General features: G+C 41.8%; 1 protein-coding gene across 8 annotated transcripts in view; it reads left to right on the top strand.

Annotated features, from left to right (window-relative positions):
• Positions 1-23,131, top strand: part of NELL1 (neural EGFL like 1) — an 859,864-nt gene that overhangs the window by 161,251 nt on the left and 675,482 nt on the right. The gene's annotated exons all lie outside the window — the stretch shown is intronic.

Genomic DNA, 23,131 nt, shown 5'->3' with positions numbered 1-23,131 from the left:
TTAATAAAAACACCTCATGAAAATTCTCTCCACCATTTTAGTGCGAATTTCTCCAAATAAACACATTTTTGTAGGCAGTTTTGACAAAGGTGCACATTTTTGCAAGCCATTTCTCATCACATCATGCCTTTTTGCCTGTTATTTTTATTCATATATTCATTTTTATGCACACTTTCCCCTCATATATGCATCTTTGTAAATATTGTTTAGTTGATGCACTGCATCCCAAAATTATAATTAATGTGAATCTCAAAGGATGGCTGTGTCTCAGTTCTCATATTGTTTCAGAAAGTGCTATTTGATAAATTCTGCTTGAAATGCTATTTGAATCGAAATTCTCACCTATCCCTAGTCCTGGGTGATTTCAATAGCCATAATGAGGCTTTCTCTGGTAGTCCGACTCAGGACTTTATGGTCTCTATGACAGCCGTGGGCTGTCTGAAGTTGTTACTGGTCTGACACATAGGACAGGGCCCACTGTCAATTTGGGTTTTGCTCCAGATAGATGAAGGAGTGATCTGGAGATGGGAGGGAGAGAAGTCATGGTCAGATAATTTCCTAGTGAAGTTTGGATTTATGGCTCCAATCCTCCCCTGCAGGGGTAGTGAGCATATTAACACAGGCTACCCCCATAGACTAATGGAATCCACTGGTTTTCTGAATGCCCTGGGGGTGGGTAGAATTCCAGTAGATAGAGCAGATGACCCTACTGAAGCAACTGTCACTCTGTGGAACAATGAGACATATTGGGCTTTTGGCATGGTTGCCCCCTAGCTCCCTCTCCAGCATTGTCTATTCTTCACCTTGGTACACCAGTGAACTAAGGGTGATGAAACAGGCCAGACAGTGGCAAAAGACATGCTGTGAGGCTGAATGGGCATAAGTGAAACAACATAACCATTCCCACTGTGTGGCAGTGAGGGCAGTGAAGAAGGCCCACTTCTTAAGTAGCCGTCCAGAGGAGCTTTTCCGTATTGACAGGGGTCTGTTGACATCTACTCCAGGAAATGGTGTTTTAGACCCTTTAGAAACCCACTGTGAATTGTTTGCAAGGCACTTTGAGGGTAAAGTTGCTTGCCTTTGTAGCAGTGTTGACACCATATCCATATTTACTGCCGTCTCCAGTAGGGTTGGGGTTTGATGCCTAGTTCTGATCTGCTTGTATTTTAATAGTCTGTCATTTGTTCCCGAACCACCCTTTTTTTGCTTCCCTCTTGCTTTGGCACTTGCCGATTCGATCTGTTTTTTCCCAGTGATTTGATTCGCATTGGGGGGGGGGGGTTGGTGGCAATTTTTTTTGTACTTTTTAAACTAAATGCTCATGTGAATGATCATGGTGTTTCACATGTTTTTTTTCCTATTTACATGTCAATGAGGCAGATAATCGCCACTGAGTCTGTCTCTTTCCTCGGGCTAACTGATGTGCTGCTTAATGATTCCCTTCCCTTTCGCTATTCGCTATTCTAGAATTACTTTGTCAGCAGCACTGCATCATCATCACCACCACCACCACTAGTACAACCTTGTATTTTTATATATACACACACACACTCAGCAGAGAGAGACCCTGATGAGCTGAGGACAGCAGCAATGAAAGCGGGTCAGGGGTGGGTCGGATCACAGGGGTCACTTTCTCATCATAATGTTTCCCACCTAAGATGATGGAGATTCAGAATGCTCTGAGTTGTCTTGTTTGAAAAACACAACATTGTAGGATGATTTGACAATTAAAATTGATGACATATATAGTCTAGGGCAGGGCAGCCAGCAATTTTCTTTTGCATTATATGGCAATAACACAGTTTTGTTCATACTATACAATGGACAGATGGCAATCGTTATCACACCTACAGTGTTATGAATGCAACAACTTCGAGGAAATTACAAAGATAATGTACAATAGAAGTTTTTTTAAAAAAATCCATGCTGATTGCAGCCACAGCCACAAAATCCATGCCGAATACAGTGCCGGTCCGAAAAGGTAGCGGACTGTCGAATTATTTGGAATCCAGTACTAAGTCCAACTTAGTGGATATTCTCCCCCATCCCTAGTCTCCATTGAGGTGTCCAGTGCAATATCTGCTGCAACTTCTTGGGATCAGTTTCAGGTGATGTGGCCTGATGATATGGACAAGATTCTAGTAACAATGCAGCCAGCAACATGTCCTCTCAACCCTTGCCTTTCTTAGCTTATTAAAGCTTGCCAAGGGGGTATGACTGAGTGAATCTAGGGTGTGGTCAACACATCTTTGCAAAAGGGAGTGGTCCCAGTCACTCCTGGGTAACTCCTGAAAAAGCCCATTGGTTTGTAACAACTGCCACCCGGTCACAAATTTAAGGAAGATGATTGAGGGAGTTGTGACACAGCAACTGAGTTGTGACTGAGTGAATCTAGGGTGTGGTCAACACATCTTTGCAAAAGGGAGTGGTCCCAGTCACTCCTGGGTAACTCCTGAAAAAGCCCATTGGTTTGTAACAACTGCCACCCGGTCACAAATTTAAGGAAGATGATTGAGGGAGTTGTGACACAGCAACCACAAGTTCTCTTGGAAATTCTTGGATACTTGGTGCTCTTAAATTCAGACCTAGATTGGGGTTTGAATCAGCCTTGATTGCCCTGGTGGATGACATTGACCTGGAGAAGGACAGGGGGAGTGTAACCTTGTTATTCTTAATTATGCCTCAGCAGTTTTTGATGCCATTGACTATGGTATCCTTCTGAGCCGAGTTGCTGAAATCAGTATCAGAGGCACTGTTTTACAGTGGTTCCAATCTTATCTTCAGGCTTGGTTTCAGTGAATACCATTGTGTAATTGTTTTTTGGCCTGCTGGCAGTTGTGCTATGAGGTGCCACAGGGTATCATCTTGTCCCAAATGCTGTTTAACATTAATATGAAGCCATTGCAAGTGGTCATTAGGAGATTTAGGGCAAGGTGTCAGAAGTATGCTGATGATACCCAGCTCTATATTTCAGTAATATATGAATCAGGAGAGGCAATGCAAGTCCTGGATCAGTGCCTGGATTTGATGGTGGGCTGGATGAGGGCCAATAATCTGACTCTGAATTCTAGCAAGATGGAGGCACTGTGGGCCGGTTCCCAAGTCAGATTACTCAGTTGCCTGCTTTGGATGGGGTTGTACTCCTAGATCCAGAAGGGGTGCTAGAGGCCCAGGTGACCTCAGTGGCTAGGGGTACCTTTTACCAGCTTTGGCTGGTAAGATAGCTGCAGCCATTTCTGGACTGGGATAGCCTGACCACTGGTAACATCCAGGCTGGATTACTGTAAAGCTCTCTATGTGGGGCTGCCTTTTAGGTTGTCTCAGAAGCTGCAGCTTATGCAAAATGCAGCTGTGTGACTGCTCACTAGGGCAGGACATCACCATTTGAGTAATATCCATAGTAACCAAAATCTCTAAGTGTGTGCTTAGGGATTTTGTGCTCACCACCGGGAATGCCAGTTGGTATACAAAGCAGATGATTTACCCTTACCCACTGGTATTAATTCAGATTTTGACTTGATTTTGACCAATTTATCAAGTACATCATTTTAATTGACAAGTTACTACTTGCCTGTTTTAAGATGTAAAATCACTAATAGGCAAAAAACCTTGTGGTTTAAGAATGTACCTATAGCCCACAAATATTTCTACCAAACTTTAAAAAGCAGGGAAATTGGGCATTTATAGTGAATGCACCAGGGGAGCAGGAGACCTGAACTCCTCTCTGAGATATTGTATTGCCCTACAAATTTGTCAAAATGCAAACACCATTTGGGTTGGTCTTTCACAGTTCAATCCACTTCCTGTGTAGCTTGGAAGAAGTGGGTAACATGTGCCTCTGAGCATATGGTGAGTGGTGGCAACACCTGCCATCTCCAAAGATGGGAGAATTATATTTTTGTATGTTTGTTGGTGTTCTTCTTACTTTGCTTCTTTCCTGTGTTACTAATGTTTCTACAGAGAATCTAAACTAGAAAATTTTATTTCCCTCATTATTCATCCTAAAAATCTGTGTCAAATTTATTTTTATTAATTTCAAAGCCTTTTTAGTGGACAGTGTCATATAATGGTGAAGACAGCCTTTTGTGTTTCAAACTGGAGGTTATGTTCTATTTCTATTTTCGGTGCATTAACAGTTGAATCTGAAACTGCAGTTTGATGTAAAATCAGACTGATTACAATATGCTGCTACTTTAGCAATGACTCTAGTTGTTGGAAAAAAGAGGATTCATGTTTTCAGCCTGCTATGTTTAAACCACTTTATTTAAGGCAAGGTGTTCAAGATCAATTAAAAACATAGAGCACACCTAGAATTTTTCTAGAATATATTTCACCTCCCACTGTTTTATCTTGTGCAAATTGAGACACTTCTGAGGTCCACTGGAGACTATTTTGCAGAAGTCAGTGCCATTATTCCACAATTATGTTTGGAGTTTTTTTAGTATAAATTTTGCAAAGTGTTGCTGTACTTCACATATTCATAGAAACGAAAGCAAAAGAAAATGATTTCCTATAGAAAACATCACTAAAATTGCAAAGTAAATCAGACATATTTAAAGTGACCATCTGAACTATATCGACTGTCTTAATAATGTTGCTTCCTCCCGGCTAAAACAAGATCAGCACAGGACATATCTTCTTTCTGTTATTTGGGCTGATTACAGGTGTTGCCACCACTTCCCATATGCTCAGAGGCACAAGTTACCAAATTCTTCCAAGCTACGGAGGAAGTGGATTGGACTGTGAAAGACCAACCCAAATTGTGTTTGCGTTTTGACAACTTTGTAGGGCAGTCCAATATCTCAGAGAGGAGGTCAGGTCTCCTGCTCCCCTGGTGCATTCACTATAGCTGCCCAATTTCCCTGCTTTTTAAAGTTTGGTAGAAATATTTGTGGGCTATAGGTACATTCGTAAACTGCAAGGTTTTTTGCCTATTAGTGAATTTCCCTGCTTTTTAATCCGGGAGGTAAGAAATGGAATCCTGTGCAAGTTTGCTGAGAATGGATTGATCATTTGCATGCTTATTGAGTTAAGTGGGATTTACACACACACACCAGACAATCATGCTTACCATAGGTGAAACTGACCACAGGGGATGGGGAAGCGAGGAGGGGGAGGAGGGAGGGGTGGAAAGGCAGAGGGGAGGACTGGGATGGGAGCAGGCAGGAGGGGGAGGGGAGAAGAAGGACAGATGTGATCATTTGCATGTTTATTGAGTTCAGTGGGATTTACTCCCTTGCAATCATGCTTAGGATAGGTAAAACTGACTGGGAGGGAGGGACGGAGGGCTGGAGTGGGCAGGGAAGGTGGAAGAAGGAAGAGGGGAGGAGAGGAAAGGGGAAGGAGGGAAAAGGCAGGTCTGATCATTTATATGATGATTGAGTTGAATCGAATATACTCCTATGCAATCATGATTAGGATAGGTAAAACTGATCAGGCTGGGCCTGCCAACCAAGATGTCTTCTGTATCTTTCACAGTTGGGCAGGGGGAAGGGACAATTCTACGTTGTGGTTTTTCCCATTACAATGTTGCAAGAACACCGGCACTTGGCTGACTTTCTCTTCTCCTAAAGATACAGGATCAGTCTCAGGCCCTGAACCTGGCAACCCTACCTCCCGCCCAAATTTAAAACAAAGCTGTCCCTGGCCACATCCACACCAGGCCTCTATTACACTTTGGACAATCATTATTTATTTATCTATTTATTTAGTGTATTTATATACCGCCCCATAGCCAAGCTCTCTGGGCGGTTTACAATAACTAAAAACATTAAAAACAAATATACAAATTTAAAAACACATCTTTTAAAAACAATTTAAAAGAATTTATCATGGCTTCTCTCAAAGCCATGGCTCAAAGCCAGTCATGGCTTCTCTCAAAGAATCCTGGGAAGTGTAGTTAGTGAAGGGTGCTGAGAGTTGCTAGGAGACACCATGTTCCTCTCACAGACCTTCAATCAGAGTGGCTGACTTTTAACCATTCTCTCAGGGGAATAGGAGTCTCCTCTCAGCACCCTTCACAAACTACACTTCCCAGGATTCTTTGAGGGAAGCCATGACTGTCTCAAGTGAAATCAAGTCTGGTGTGGGTGTGGCCTTCTTATTAGCCAAGCCCAGGAGCTGTGAGGCTTTTAGAACACTGACAGTTGGTCCTTACTGAGCATGCCCCGCGTTATAATAGGCTTCCAGCCAAAATTTCTTAAATTAATTAAAAATCAACCAGACATTTTTTTTTTACTTTTAAACTGTAGTAGATGAAGGTCAGAGTATGGGGCAAGGTCAGTATTAGGATTACAGGTACTCTGTGAACATGGCTGATTTTTAATATATTTCAATAGATTATGAGAACTCTTACAGAAAAATGTCCAAAAGGGCTCTCAGGTTTCCTCCCCTCTTTTTACACTTTGAACTCTCTATTCTCTCTGACTGTTTTGTGTATTGCCGTGAAAATTGACAGGGTTGTTAAGCAAGTGTTTCTGAGTTCAGAACTATAAGTTTTGTAAGGTTTTGTTTTGAAATGAGCTTATGGGATGCCTCAGAATGGCATGGGGGATATTTTCCATTTAACATTGTGGAATGTGAAAAATCCCCACTGACTATAGTATACAGCCACTCTCGTGGCTGTATAATTACATTTTTTAAAAAAGTGGAAAAATACATCAGAAATTGGGATTATAATGTGATGTTTAAAATTGGTGTTCAAAAGGTTTTAAAAATTGATCTATTCAGATCTTTTATAGTGCTCATCCTAAGCACTATAAAAACTATTAGTGGATGCTGTTGAATGTCAGGAAAATAATTTGGATGGCATTATTCCACTGTTTTAAACAGTAAGTGCCACTGAAAGCAGAAAAAAAAGCACTTTTTAAAAGACATTTTTTTCCATCTAGAGCTTTTATAATTAGCTAATTTTAGGATTCCATTGTGTCCAATCACATACTGACAGCAGCAGAGTTTAGATTAAGATTTCCCAACATTTAGGGTTGTATCAAATGCAGTGCTAAGTCACGGTTCCATAAGCACAAGGAATTCTGTTTGTGCAATGGAACTCCCCCCCTCTCCTTCCCCCAGTCCCAGATCAGATTTGGGGAGGATGTGGGGTGCGCATGGGAGAGGGGGGAAAGTTATGTTGCGCAAGCACAAATCCTTACACTGACAGGACACATTAGTTGAATACTGCCTTTAAGCATTTAAAGGCATTGTTTTCAATTTCTAGTTCTGGTTACTTTAAGAAGACCATCCTTCTTTTCCAAGTGGTGGTTAAGAGCCAGTGTGGACTTGATTAAAGTCAAGAATATCTTAGCCTCTGTTACTCTCTCTAAAATATGGCTAATAGTGGTGTACTGTAGCACTGTACAAATATAATAAAGAAATTATAAAGTATTTTAAAAACTAAATGTGTTGCAGAGATAAATCTCCCCATGTCTTTAACTTGCTCCTTGCATGTCTTTAACTTTTTGCAGTCAATGATCTTTTGTAGCATTTTAGTATTGTATAGTGTGGCTAGGAATCAAAGAACCTTGCAACTAGTTCTGCATACCCAAGGGAGATAAACACAACAGATGTCCCCTTTATCGCATGGCAAAAGTTTCAAAAATGTTCATGGTGATGGGATAGGGTTGGTTGTTCAAAAAAGAGAAATTTAGATCATCCACTGGGCATGCAAGAGTCTTTGTACACATCTAAAATAGTATTCTGGACCCTGGCCAGTGCATCTTCAAATAACAATTTATATGTTCTACGTTGATGAGCAAATGAATTGGATTCTTTTGTCAGAAGTAAGATATATGAAAGCTTAAGTATTGCAGCAACCCACCAGCAGCAAATATTGTGCTGTGTCATTATTACACAAAGCTTTTTTAAAAAAAAATATATAGACCAGGAGGGGAGTAATCCTTGGAACTGGATCTTAAAAGTAATAATCTCTAAGAAGCTGATTCAGTAAACTGAACTTTGTTAATAGCTAGAGATCAGGTGATGCCATTAGTTAAGAATTCTGCCCCTGCCCCACAAGCATGTGTCAAAACTGAGATCACACTGAGCATTTAGTCAAGAGAGTTAACCTTAAAAAAACCATCCTGCTTTTGGCCACGAGTTAGATTTTAGTAAGAGAGCGCCCCTTTGGGGGAGAGCATTCTCAAGGTCTCTTAGCCAATTTGTTATCTATATTCGGTTAAATTTAAAACAGCAGCCAAAACAAATGGGGAGGACAGATGTGCATGTCAGAATAATCTGTTTTGAAAGAAATGGATGTTGTATTTTATTCCAGCAAGATACAGGTGGGTTTTTTTTGACAGATTTCTGCCCTGAGAGATTGGCCTTGCTCCAAAAATTTTCTGTTTAGGCAAGCATTCTAATTGTTTTCTATTTGAATCCCACCCTGTACCGCCCTCAAATATCCTTGCTATGTTTGTGTGTGATTTTGCTCTGCTGTTCCATAGCCATTTGAACGGAGTGTTATTTTCAGTTGCATCTTTTTAGTGTTATTTTAAAAATACTGTTCCTTTCCCTTGAGCCAGGTGTTGCCCTTCAGATATTGAACTCCCATCATCCCTAGCCCCTGGCCATGCTTGCTAGGGCTGAGGGAGTTGTAGTTCAGCACATCTGGAGAGCCAAAGGTTCCCCACACCTGCCTTGAGCACTCCCGATTCCTTTAAATAAATAGTAAACAGATATAATCCTGGGCTTAAAAGCATGTAATCGTTGGCATTTGCCTACAAAATAGTTCATCCCGTAACACTTGGGATTCTGTCACTTGAATTTTTGCTGGCTGAATAGGACTTTTGGAGATTGAGATCGGGCTGCCGGGAAGAGCTAGGGTGGCGGCTGATGGAGACTGGCAGAGACTAAAGGGACTTTCTGTTGTTAGAAAGAATGAGACTGCGTATAACATCATGGTTGGGGTGCTCTAGTAACTAAGTTGAAACTGCTTAAGTTTTCTTTTACCCCTGCAATGTTGATTAGACCTGTAATGCGGCCTCCTATAATGTGTTATGTTATACTTATAGTGTGGAAATAGTTTTTGTGTTGTTGTAATGTTTGCTATTTGTCATTTTTTCTATTATGGTTATATTATTTTGCTTGAAATTGTTTTGTAATTGTTTGCTTTTGTTGCAAGCTATTTCAATTATTGTGTTCTTGCTTCCTTTTTGTAAGTCGCTTTGAGTTCTATTGTTAAAAAAAGCGACTAATAAATACTAGTAATAAATAAATAAATAAATAATAAATTTATGAAAATGGAAATGGACTGCCTTCCAAGTCGATTCCGACTTATGGCGACCCTACAAATAGGGTTTTCATGGTAAGCGGTATTCAGAGGTGGCTTACCATTGCCTTCCTCTGAGGCTGAGAGGCAGTGACTGATCCAAGGTCACCCAGTGAGCTTCCTGGCTGTGTGGGGATTTGAACCCTGATCTCCCAGGTCATAGCCCAACAGTCTAACCACTATGCCACACTGGATCTCTAGTATTATTTATACAATAATATTTATACTTATATTTATATTTGTACTTTAGCTGCTGCTAAAACTATACATTCCAGTATTCAGATGTTACTTTCATGTTACAGAACCTACGTATTGAGGTATAGGAGGGTTTTGTGTGTCACTGGAGAGCTTGAAAGTTGATTGCAGAATGATGATACCTATCTCCAAACCCAGCATTATTTTATACTTTACATTTTGAATGTGTCATAATTATTCCAACAACCAGGAATAAAGCTTAACTGCTTTTCCTTTTCCTTTGTTCATTTTGGCACATTAGCAGTTGACCAAGAGGCTGATCTAAAATTGAATACATGTTTACTAGGGTAATTATATAGAAGTGAAATAGATATTGAAGTATCATCAGTCCTTGTTGGCCTCCTGTTGCTAGTCATGCATTATCTGCTATGTCAGGAAACAATGCTTCTAACCTGGGAGCATTTTTGTAATTTGTAGTTGTTATAGCAATTGTAAGGATTAGTGCCTAGTTTTAAAAGCTGTTCTGTTTGTTGTTATGAACTGATATAACATTCCATCTTTCCATTTTTGCAGCCCCCTTTTAAATTGCACAAGTGTCATTTATATAACCAGTGATCAGTCACTGCTAACAAATATCTTCACAATGTCTCTCTAGGTTCAATTATTGGGAAGGTGTTAAAGACAACCATAGCAACAACTTTTGCAATATTTTTCAAAGCTTTAAACCCTACCAAGTTAATTTTTAACACAGTACTAGTGGTAAAAAATATCTATTGTAGCCAGTCACCATTTAACTTTATTGTCAGTGTTCATTACCAGGAAATCCCTTTCCAGCAAATGTTGAATGCTGCAAAACCTAACTTGTTTTGTGTTGGGTTTTTTTGGTCCCTGTAGAGAATTTGAGTGAGAGCTAGTGTGGTGTAGTGGTTAGAGTGCTGGACTACGACCTGGGAGACCAGGGTTCAAATTCCCGCACAGCCATAAAGCTCATTGGCCGGTCACTGCCTCTCAGCCTCAGAGGAGGGCAATGGTAAACTACCTCTGAATAGTGCTTACCATGAAAACCTTATTCATAAGGTCACCATAAGTCAGGAGCGACTTGAAGGCAGTCCAGACAATCTGAAATGCTCTTTCCTTCATTTGCCCCAAATAGCTATAAGAATTTGAAAATGAAGGTTACAAATAAAGGTGGTCTTCCCTTTTGCATACTACCAGTTCTACTAACCTTGCCTCATGTTTGCTTGTTAACTCAGACATAAAAGAGCAAGAAGTAAAACCAGCCCAAACTGCATAGGTGTGTTTCTAATTACTGAGCCCTAGTGATTTTCATTTAAAGATTTTATTTATTTATTTATTTATTGAATTTGTATACCGCCTCATAGCCGAAGCTCTCTGGGTGGTTTACAACAATTAAAAACATCAAAAACAAATATACAAATTTAAAAACACATTTTTTAAAAAGCAATTGAAAAACACATGCTAAAATGCCTGGGAGAAGAGGAAAGTCTTGACCTGGCGCCGAAAAGATAACAGTTTTGGCATATTGTCAGGGAGATCATTCCATAATTTGGGGGCCACCACTGAGAAGGCCCTCTCTCTTGTTGCCAGCCTCCCAGCTTCCCTCCGACCTGGAGGAGGGTCTTTGATGTTGAGTGTAGTGTATGGGTGGGTTTGTGTTGGGAGAGGCTTTCCATCAGGTATTGTGGTCCTAAGCAGTGTAAGGCTTTATAGGTTAAAACCAGCACTTTGAATTGAGCTTGGAAACCCACAGGCAGCCAATGCAAGCGGGCCAGAATTGGTTTCATATGTTCGAACCATCTGGTCCCTGTTACCAATCCGGCCGCTGCGTTTTGCACAAGCTGCAGTTTCCAGTCTTCAAAGGCAGCCCCACGTATAGCTCATTGCAGTAATTTAACTTGGAGGTTATCAGAGCATGGACAGCTGAAGCCAGGTTATCCCTGTCCAGATAGGGGCGTAGCTGGGCCACCAACTGAAGTTGGTAGAAGGCACTCCGTGCCACCAAGGCAACTTGAGCCTCAAATGATAAAGGTGGTTCTAGGAGAACCCCCAAGCTATGAACCTGCTCCTTCAGAGGGAATGTAACCCCATCCAGGACAGATTGGACATACACCATCTGGTCAGAAGAACCACCCACTAGCAGCATCTCAGTCTTGTCTGGATTGAGCCTCAATTTATTAGCCCTCATCCAGTCCATTGTTGCAGCTAGGCACTGGCTCAGCACATTGAGCCAGGCACTGTTGCAGCCAGGCACTGGTTCAACCTCACTTGAAGTAGATGAAAAGGAGAAATAGAGCTGTGTTTCATCAGCATACCGATGGCAACACACTCCAAAGCTCTGGATGACCGCACCCAATGGTTTCATGTAGATGTTGAACAGCTTGGGGGACAGAACTGACCCCTGCGGAACCCCATACAGGAGAGTCCAGGGTGCCAAGTAAAGTTCCCCAAGCACCACCATCTGGAGGTGACCTGCCAAGTAGGAGCAGAACCACTGCAATGCAGTCCCTCCCACTACCAACTCAGCCAGTCTCCCCAGAAGGATACCATGGTTGATGGTATCGAAAGCCGCTGAGAGATCAAGAAGAATCAGCAGAGTCACACTCCCCTTGTCTCTCTCCCGACAAAGGTCATCATACAGGGCGACCAAGGCTGTTTCTGTGCCAAAACCAGGCCTGAAACCCGACTGAAATAGATCCAGATAATCAGTCTCATCCAAGAGTGTCTGGAGCTGGCCCGCCACCACTCGTTCAAGGACCTTGCCCAGGAATGGAACATTTGCTACCGGCCTATAGTTATTAAGATTTTCTGGGTCCAGGGAGGGTCTCTCCAAGAGTGGTCTCACTACCGCCTCTTTCAGGCAGCCAGGGACCACTTCCTGTCGCAGAGGGACATTAATCACTTCCCTGGCCCAGCCAGCTTTTCCATCCCTGCTTGCTTTTATTAGAAGTGGTTGCATGAACCTGTCCAAGCACCGTGTCAACGTCCTCAAGCTGCACCAACTGAAACTCATCCAAGAAATTGGGACAAGGCTGTGTTCTGGATAACCCCCTTGATTCACCTGCTATAACACTGGAGTCTAAGTCCCGGCGGATGCTAAAGATTTTATCCTGGAAGTGCCTAGCAAATTCATTACAGTGGGCCTCAAATGGTTCTATCATGTCCCTGGGGCCAGCATGTAATAGTCCCGGACAATTCTGAAGAGCTCCGCTGGGCGGCAGATTGATGATTTGATAGTGGCAGCAAAATACTGGTTTTTTTGCTGCCCTTTCTGCCCCTAAATACAGCTTACCATAGGCACTTATCAGTGTATAATTGCAGCCACTAGGAGTTCGCCTCCATCTGCACTCAAGCTGTCTCCTATATTGTTTCATTGCTCTCAACTCTGGGGTATACCATGGAGCCATATGAGCTCTACACAGGAGAGGGTGCTCAGGAGCAATCATGTCAACCGCCCTGGTCATTTCTGTATTCCACAGTTCAACCAGGGATTTGGCAGGAGCGCCAACCCTATCAGCCAGAAAACTCCCCAGAGCCCTTTGGAAATCATCTGGATCCATTAGTCTCTGGGGGCGGACCAGCTTAGTAGGTCCCCCACCCTTGCAGAGAGGAAAGGTCGCTGTAGGTTTAAACTTCAGCAAGCAGTGATCTGTCCATGACAGAGGGACTGATGTAAGGCCCCCCACATTCAGATCACATCTCCATGTCCAGTTGCAAAAACCAAGTCTAGAGTATGGCTTGCTACATGTGTTGGGCCAATGGCATATTGGGACAGTCCCATAGTTGTCATGGAAACCCTGAAATCCTGAGCCACCCCAGATAAGGTGGCCTCGGCATTGACGTTGACATCCCCCAGAACCAACAGTCTGGGGAATCTCAACAGTACACCCGAGATCACCTCTGTTAGCTCAGCTAGGGTGTCTGTTGGGCAGTGGGGTGGGCGGTACACCAACAAAATCCCCAGTTTGTCCCACTGACCCATCACAAGGTGCAAACACTCTAGACCAGTAGTCACATGGACAGGGTACTCGCAGAGGGAGATGGAGCTCCTATAGACCACAGCAACCCCCCTCTCCAGCCCTCAGGTCTACCCTGACGCTGGACCAGGTACCCAGGCAGGCATAGCTGGGAGAGACTGACTCCTCCCTGCTCACACACCTAAGTCTTGGTTAAACATGCCAGATTGGCTGCCTCATCCACAATTAAATAGTGAATGAGGGATACCTTATTGTGCACCAATCAGGCGTTTAGGAGCAGCATCCAGAGGTCTGAGAGCTGGTTGATAGGGCAACCAACAAACCTGCGGATGTGGGGAGGACCGGAACAAGGCACAGTCGTTAACTGCCTGGGCCACATTCCCCTTACCTGGCAAGTCCTCCTCACAACGCCATATCTCCCTCTACCTGTCACTACACTAATTGGGGCCCCCTGAAGTCTTCCCGCTTGGCTCTGAGTTCTCTCTCCCAGGCACATGACTCAAGACCTGCAAAAAGCCAGGCAATCTGCAAAGCAGGAGCCACCTCAGCCAGCCAGCTTATGTATCCCCTCCAGGGAAGGGACAGGTGGAAGATATCAGCAGCTGGCTGAGTACCTGGGGGCCTGGTCCTGCAAGGCATGACCCCTGCAGAGCAGAAGTCCAACAGGGAGAGGGTGGTGGTAGCTGGGCGGGTGGGCGGGCAGGCAGGCAGGCAGGCAGGCAGGCAGGCAGGCAGGCAGGCAGGCAGGCAGGCAGGCAGGCAGGCAGGCAGGCAGGCAGGCAGGCAGGCAGGCAGGCAGGCAGCTCTCCTTCCTTTGGTGATGGTGGTCCCCTGGGTCTCCCAAGCCACCTCAGCCAGGCAGCTTATGTATCCCCTCTAGGGAAGGGACAGGTGGATGATATCAGCAACAGCTGGCTGAGTACCTGGGAGCCTGGTCCTGCACAGCTGAAATCCATCAGGGAGAGGGCGGCGGTGGTAGCCTAGTAGCGGCCGGCCGGCAGGCCGGCCGGCAGGCAGGCAGGCAGCAGCGGCGGCGGCAGCAGCAGCAGCAGCAGCAGCAGCAGCAGCAGCAGCAGCAAACGTCTCTCCTTCTTCCCTAGGTGATGGTGCTCCCCTTCCTCCTGCAGGCACTGGGACTCTTTGTCTTGTGTATATGTTTTGTGTATGAAACACTTGTAATGCATTTTAGATACAGTGAGACGAGCACAGGGAAGAGCCAACCACTTGTTAACCATTCTCTATGCAGAAGAACATCAGCCAAAACAGGGCATGCCCAAGATATTTTGTTGACTCAAGGCAAAGGACAATGAAAGCTGACAGTGGGGATGGGCAAATCTGACAGTTTCAATTTCTCTTAGTTTCTCATTTTCCACTCTTAAGTTCAGTTCTCCTCATTTCCACATCAGTTTATGACTTTTTTTAAAAAATATATCCTCATCATTTTATTGCAAAATTCTCCTAATATATGTATTTTTGTATGCAATTTTGCCTTATATACACAATTTTGCATAGCAATTTCCCCTAATATAATACATGCTGTATGTTATTTTCACTAATATATGCTTTTTATGCACAATTTACTGTGGTATATGCTAGCGATGGGCTCCATTTCTACAATAATTAGATTTCCCATCAGATTATTATTTATGATATTCTCTGTCTTTGCAGAGAGAATTTTGAAGTAGCAGATCTCCATGCCTTGTTTCTGATTCATTCTTCTTCTTTTTCCAATTTGTTTTTTTAAAATTTGTTTTGAAATCATCCATAGTGTGAGTGATACTTTTATCGATCTACTTTGTATGTGAGCTCTTCAAATATGTATTTCTTTTCGCTGATGTCAGTGAAGTGTTGATTGTAACTGACAGTCAGAAAGCAGTAGAGGAGAAATGAGGTGTTAATTTTAAGCAGCAAGGGGGAAGACACTGACTTGATTATCCGCTTTAATCTGCTCTGCAATGCACTTGAAAAGGAATATAAACAGGCAATCATTACAGAGTTCAGAATGAAGGCAGATACCAGTGAAGGCTCATGAATAAATAGCGATTATAATATTGATAATTCTTTGCAAAGCAAAAAAAAAAAATCAGAGAAGATCAGAAAAATGAAAAGGTACCAGAGGTAAAAGGAATCGGATAGTTAATGACCACCAGGGGGCCACACTTAAAACGAAACTTAAAAGAGAGGACTCCATCCCTAGTATATGCATAATAGTTTACCTTTGTTTTTACTGGATTTTAAATCGTTTTTACTGTATGTTTTTTTAATTTGTTATAAACCACTTTGATTTTTTTACATAAATAAATAAATAAACATTTGTACATGGTACTTGGTCAGAGAATTGTATTGCAAAATTTGGGAAATGTGAATTTTGAACAGTAACTGTGTTTTGGCTTTTATATTGTTTCAGAAAGTGCAAATTAGGTAGGTCCCCAGCTGAGAGGATTGGAAGCGGACTCTTACTTCAGCATGATGGGACGGTGTCTTCTGTGCCTGAGGGCAGCAAGATAGCTTAGGTGGTGTTGGGCAAGTCTCATGACCTACTCAGCTCCATCCACCCATCACCTTGCCACCAAATCTAAGTCAAAGCAAAAGCCTGGGGCCCTAATCAAATATGTTACCGATGCATGTTACTCAAAAACAAGTCCCACTAAATTAAATGGGTCTTACTCCATTGTGAGTGAGCTTTGGGCTCTTTCCTAAGAGTGCAGCCCACTGAGCTTAGTGTCAAAACATTCCTTCAGCTGAATGTCTCCAAACTGCAAACTCAATACAATGTACAAATGCCAGGGCATCTGTCCAGGGCAGAGCAATAATTAAAAGGGTTCAGGGACATGGGGTTTTGATGAACTCATGAATGGGGATTTATGTCTCTTGTTTTGAGAAGCTCCTGACAGTGATGTGGCTGCTTCTGGGCAGACAGGTGTAGTTTTAGGAACGTGTACCTCCCAGCAGCCCCACAGGCGTAGGGAGCTTGCCTATTCTTGCAGAAGGGACAGGTAGCCAAGGGTTGTTCTGATGGTTTTAGAAACTTTTAAAAGGTGTGGCTACCTTGCTACTTACTTTCTGGAGTGGCTTTAGAGTGAGGAGACAATACCCATGCTGCACGTTTAACATAAGAGATGACTGGAGTGACTATGAGGGCAGATGGAGTGGTCAGAGCTGGGGGAGGCAGAGGGCACTTGGTCTGAACATTCCAAAACTTGGCAGTACCCTTGGATGGCTTCTTTTGGCAGCTGGGCAGGGGATGGGGGAGGATGGGAGAAGAAGGACCTGTGGAATTTCCTTGAAAGAAAGCATGAAACAGATAGGACTTTTGGAATGTGGAAATCGTTTAGATTTTGAAGCCCAATCCTGATGTCATGTTGGTAAAATTTTCAGTATGTTTTAGATTTAAGTGACAGAAGGAAATGAACCATTGAATTAACATACAGTCTACATATTAGTCCATATCTCAGAACATAAAATACAAAATGTATATCTCCAAGGACAAGAAGACTTCTTGTCGAAACGCGTTTGGCTTTGTTACACATTTTGCATTTCATGGGCACTGAGTTATGTATATTGGCCATTGTTAAAAGTTGCCCTTTATGTTCATATTGACATTGTTTTGACCATATTATATTTCGTTCTTCATTATGTATGGGCATTGAGTTGTTTACAAATATTTTTTGGGCATTTCTGTACTATTATACGAGAACCACTATAAGGATTTTATATTGTTTGTTTATATATATATTAAATTTTTGATATTATTTTATAACATTGCATTTCATGCTTGTACCTTAACCTTTTTTTTGAGCACTAAATTTACGTTAAGGTAGATTTTAACTTCACAGTTTTCTATTCTTACGTTATGCCTCATTTAATTCATTGGAACATATTTCTAATCAAGAGTACTTTGAATTGCAGTATTTGTTTTGTAGGAAATGTTTCGGATCCAGGGGCTAACCTAGTCTCCTAAATTGATCTTTTAAACTTGCAGGGACAAAGTTATTTGAAATCAATGGAGCTTATGTCATTATGATTTTTTTTTCAAAAAAAGGAATAAGCGCTCCTTGGATGTCCATTGATATCAGTGGTGGTCCCACATGATCAGAGCCTCTCACTGCTTCATGCAAGATAATTGGTGTTGGTGGCCATCTTTGCCTTTCAAGCTGTCTTTGGGATGGCAGGTTAGTTTCAGAGTGGATAAATAGCTTGCACAAGGTTCTGCTCTCTGCTTGGAATGGGGAGATTAAGATCATGACCAAGCATCCTCCCAAATGATAACCATATAATCACTTTCTGAGGAGCTGAGGGCTATACAATGGCTGGTTCAACTAAGTAAGTGCAGAAGGGAAAAATAAGCATGGTGAAACACAGGAGAAAGACCATTTTGAGGGTTTTTTCTGTGATGGTGAAGAAAACTTCTCTGCCACCATTGCATTTGAATAATGCCCACAAGCAGAGCTTTTTTGAGTAGTTGGAAGGCTGCTCTTTGTTAGGCTCAGGTGATCAGATGAAACCATCAAAAGCTTACTGTAACTAATTTTCATTACATAGCACAGGCATAAGGGAGACAAAATCACTTGCATTTGTTCTGACTTGGGTGCCATCATTTTTTTAATTAATAGTTTTTTATTGAATTTTCCAACAAGAAAGAAAGAAAAAGAAAACAAAAAACCCAAATAGAGTCAAACAATGCAAAATAAATCATAATAAATCAAGACAGTTTGTTCTGTGTGTACATATGAGGGGGAGGAGGGGAAGAAGTGGAACAGTGTATGTGTGCGTAAGACGGTTATTGGTCCAGACCAACCCAGTGCTCAGACGTTTAATTTATAAAAAATATTTGTATACCGCTATTTTGTTTAAAAACATCAAAGTTGTTTTCAGCACGTTAAAAACAACAACCACAGAATTAAAGAAAACGCATTGAAGATACAATAAAAACAATGGTCAACTGTTGCAACAAAAGCATCTTCTTAATTGCCTGCCTAAGCCTGGTGGAACAGAAAGGTTTTCAGCAGACTCTTGAAAGTTCATGCAAATAGATCTGTATAAAGAGTCCATGTATCTGATGGGTGCCACTATTTTGACAGGCAGACATGGATGCAGCCAGGGTTCCATCTAGTCATATTGTATTCAATAGATTTCAGTTTGTGTAGCCTCATGAAGTGGACTTGGAGGCTGGAAAACTACCACCTGCTTTTTGTGCCCATGACCTTCCCAAAAATTAAAATCTGCTAGGGCTGGATTTTCCATTAGAGTCTCTTTGAGGGAGCATATGGTTCCATAGACAGTGATTGAATCCCTGTTTAAAAAATAAAAATAAAATATGAAGTCTTTGATTTTGGTTAATTATCACCTGGTATCTAGTTTTCCGTTCTTGAGTTAAAATACTTGGAAAAGGTGGTGGTTTCTTAACTCCAGGTGGTTTTGGATTACAAATACACCAAAACAATGTGTGACTTCCAGACCATTAAAACTAGGAATGCGTTTCTCTGTGTGCTACTTTAGAATCTTTTCTTAATTTGTCTCATGCACAGTATAGCTGAAGAAAAAGGGGAAAGAGCCCAACAAGTGATTTCTTTCTGTGCCTTGACAAGAGACGGCAATTATATACCATTTAAGTTCTAAATGGAGCTTCACTGACAGTACTTGTTTCACTGCTTTCTTTGACAGCAAAGTGCTAGAAGCACCTTGTAGCTTCTTAAGACTGACAATGCTTATTAGGTGTGTATTTGGAATAGAGTGTTGGATTATGACCTGGGAGACCAGGATTTGAATCCCCACACAGCCATGAAGCTCACTGGGCGACCTTGGGCCAGTCACTGCCTCTCAGCCTCAGAGGGAGGCAATGGTAAACCCCCTCTGAATACTGCTTCACCATGAAAACCCTATTCATAGGGTCACCATAAGTTGGAATCGACTTGAAGGCAGTCCATTTCCATTTCCATTGGGAACTCTCTATAGCAAAGCTTCCTGCTTTATTGAGAACCAATACGTGGTCACATGCACATTACCAAATGAAGAGGATCATCATTTCCAAAAAAAGGGCAGGAAGTATCACTGATATGCATAAAATGTGCATATGCTAATTTATATATAGAGAAATAATTAGTTTAAACAAAAATATAATGTATCTCACCATGGTGGTGATCATCTGTGCTCAGGTGACCTGGGGTGCCTGCTCCGTCTGCTATCTGGGTTCTAACTATTGATGGACAACATCAAGGCCCCTGATCTTCCTTGTTTATGGTGTTTTATCTTTAAACCAGAATTGGACTGGGCATCAAACAGGCGACATCTTCAAACAGAGAACTGTCTGTAACGTGGAACACATGGGCACCCTTGGAGCCCAGTTTGTTTCTGGCAGATATGCATATTCTCTTTGTTGGTGCATGCATTTCTATGCCCTGGATAGGATTTATGTGTTTGGGTTTGCTTTGATCAGATTTTGAGTAATTTTTGCCTTTCCCTCAAATTCCACTTCAAGTTGAAATGTTTAATGTAAATATTTAATTTAATATTAAATACTTTGTTTTGCTGCTTGGATACATTTAATGGCAATTAAAACTAAATTTGTGTTTAGAAGATGCAAATTCATTTTTTATTCTTTCTGTCTCTGTTGCCAGAAATGCATTTGCACATAAATTCCTGTCAGTAATTTAAGGCATGAGCAGGCCTGTCAGAGTCTTCCATTTCACAATGTGGGTCAGTCTTTTTCTTGTGGATAAAATGGTAGCTGATATATATTGCTGAGTATTCTATGTGGTTTTCCCTTGTCAAACGTTTACCAGACTCTTGTGATTAAGGAAGCAGATCTGAGTCAGAAAGTTGTAAGAATAATGAATAAAAACTCTCCTTCAAAGTGACTCTCTCTCTCTCTCTCTCTCTCTCTCTCTCTCTCCCCCCCCCCATATATTAATAGGGTCAAAAATGTCATCAAGTCCATCTCACTGCTGACAAGGAGAATGCTGGGTATCTAGTTGGCAAGACCTGCATTAGCAGCTGGCATCCTTGGGCAGCTGCCTTGGACTTAGCACCCTGGCAGAACCCAGTATATCAGACCTGGACTCTTTTTATCCCCACCCCAGCTTGCCATTCTGAGCGACTAGATGGGTCTAACTGCTACTTTCATTTCCCATATGTGCCTTTTGATCTGGCCTTTGACTTCTGCTCCTCAGCCCTGGTCCTTTGCAGCAATTTGGCTTAGGAAAAAAGCTTCCTTGGGAAGCTAATTGGCCTGTGTGTGTGGGATGTTGTGGCCCTGCCCACTGCCAGGGCTGGCTCCACTCATCCTGAGTATGTGTTCCTTAAGAAATTAACCCTGAGGCAGCCCTTTACAATAAATTGTGGCTTGCTGTGACATGTACAGACTCACACACTTCCTCCTCCTGTCTTCTCTTTGCCATTGGGAGGAAGACTTATTTTATTTATATATTTATGTATTGCACTTGTATACCGCCCCATAGCCAAAGCTCTCTAGGCAGTTTACAGCAATCAAAAACATTAAAACAAATACACAATTTAAAAACATTTTAAAAACAATTTAAAACACAATTTTAAAGTTCAAAACGATATAAAAATAATTTAAAAACACATGCTAAAATCCCTGGGAGAAGAGGAAAGACTTGACCTGGCGCCGAAAAGATAACAGTGTTGGCGCCAGGCACACCTCATCAGGAAGATCATTCCATAATTTGGGGGCCACCACTGAGAAGGCCCTCTCCCTTGTTGCCACCCTCCCAGCTTCCCTTGGAGTAGGCACCTGGAGGAGGGCCTTTGATGTTGAACGTAGTGTATGGGTGGTTCGTATCAGGAGAGGCGTTCCATCAGGTATTGTGGTCCCAAGCCGTGTAAGGCTTTATAGATCAAAACCAGCACCTTGAATTGAGCTCGGAAACATACAGGCAGCCAATGCAAGCGGGCCAGAATTGGTTTTATATGTTTGGACCGTCTGGTCCCTGTTCAGAACCTTTTACTGTTTGTTTCCCTTAAACTTGACTTGTGATTCCATCCAAGCTGGGAATCATGATTTATCACTAAGTATGGTCAGTTTCAGGACAATCCACCTTCAGACTATGGTGTATGAACTTGCAGGGCTGCTGAGAGCTGGCACTAGGCCTGGGGCAAGATGCATGATTGCCTCCCCCTCAAAATCTTCTCACAAACCAAATGTTACTACTTACATTAAACAAATTTTTCAGTGACTTGGGTTTAACTTAGGGTGAGAGAGACTGCAAAAAAATGAAGAACATTTATCAGAATGGGGTAGTTACTATGTTTATTAAAAATGACACTGTTCACAAACCCAAGTGAAAATAAACTTAACACTTTTAATACTACTACATTATTAAACTATTTAATTAGCAGTGTTAATACATTTGAATTAAAACATACTGTTTATGACTGATCATCATTCTATTTGTGTACAACACATTTAACAGTGCTTTGCAGGCTTTTCTGTCAGAAAATATTTCAATTATTTAATCTATATTTAGTTTTCTTGCAAGTTTTGATTCAATGGCCAAGGTTCCCAGATCTGTGAGGTGCTCGTGACACATAGTTGACCTGAGGCAGTTTTTAACATAACAACATAAAAAGAGCCTGCTGGATCACGCCAATGCCCCATCTAGTCCAGTATTCTGTTCTCACAGTGGCCAACCAGAAGTCCATTATGGTAAGCCCGCAAGCAGGTCTTGAGAGCAAGAGCACTCTCCCCCCCTTGGTTTCTAGCAACAATTAAAACACATGCTGCCTCTGGCCATGGAGGCAGAACATAGCCATCGTAGCTAGCAGCCATTTATAGCCTTAACCTCCATGTTACACAACCTGGAGTGCTGAATGACCTCTCTGCTTCAGCTATAGTGACTGGAAGAGTGCAAAAGGTTCACAGAACTACACAAATTTTGGGAAATGATATTGAAATGTTAAGTTCATGAATCTTATCTAAGAGGTTCAGTGGGGTTCCAAAGTAATGTCTCTAAAGTTAGCCAAATGAATTGCTTTCATATATTTTGCTTCTTCACACAAGTCTGTTGTGACATCAGCATGGTACTCTTCAGTATATGACTTGCATGTTTCTTCAAACTGGTTTTCAGTTATCTTGGTGTATTTCCACAGAAACCCAAATGTCTCATCTAAAAGCTTCATAGCTTTATAACATGTTTTAAGGCTGGAAATTAGATTGTCAACAATTACATTAAAATATATACATCTTGAATGGATCTTCTAGATTTCTAATTGTTACTGCATCCAGAGTTTCATCATGAAATATGCAGATTTCTTCTGGTGTGCTAAGTGTACAGACAAGTTAATTCACAGTATTAAATGATGAGATATGAGACCAATCTGTCCTTACCCTGAGTATAGTGCTAGTGCTAGTGCATCTCTGCTCTTCTACTTCAGCAGAATCCTCATTAGCTTTTTCTTCCAATAATTCTTGAGCATCCAACAACTGGTTTTCACTGCCTCATTCATCACCATATGATGATTTTGAAACAAAGCCCAAGGTGAATAAACTTGCCTGATCTTTTTTGTTTTGTTATGCTTTCACATATTTTTCTCACTTTTCTCTTCTGTGTTCCAGGCTTGTATTTTATTTATTTATTATTTTATTTATATCCCGCCCTTCCTCCCGGCAGGAGCCCAGGGTGGCAAACAAAAGCACCAAAAACTTCAAAACATCATA

This window comes from Rhineura floridana, chromosome 2, assembly GCF_030035675.1.
Source record: "Rhineura floridana isolate rRhiFlo1 chromosome 2, rRhiFlo1.hap2, whole genome shotgun sequence".
Taxonomy (NCBI): domain Eukaryota; kingdom Metazoa; phylum Chordata; class Lepidosauria; order Squamata; family Rhineuridae; genus Rhineura; species Rhineura floridana.
This window is presented reverse-complemented; position numbering and strand designations above follow the sequence as displayed.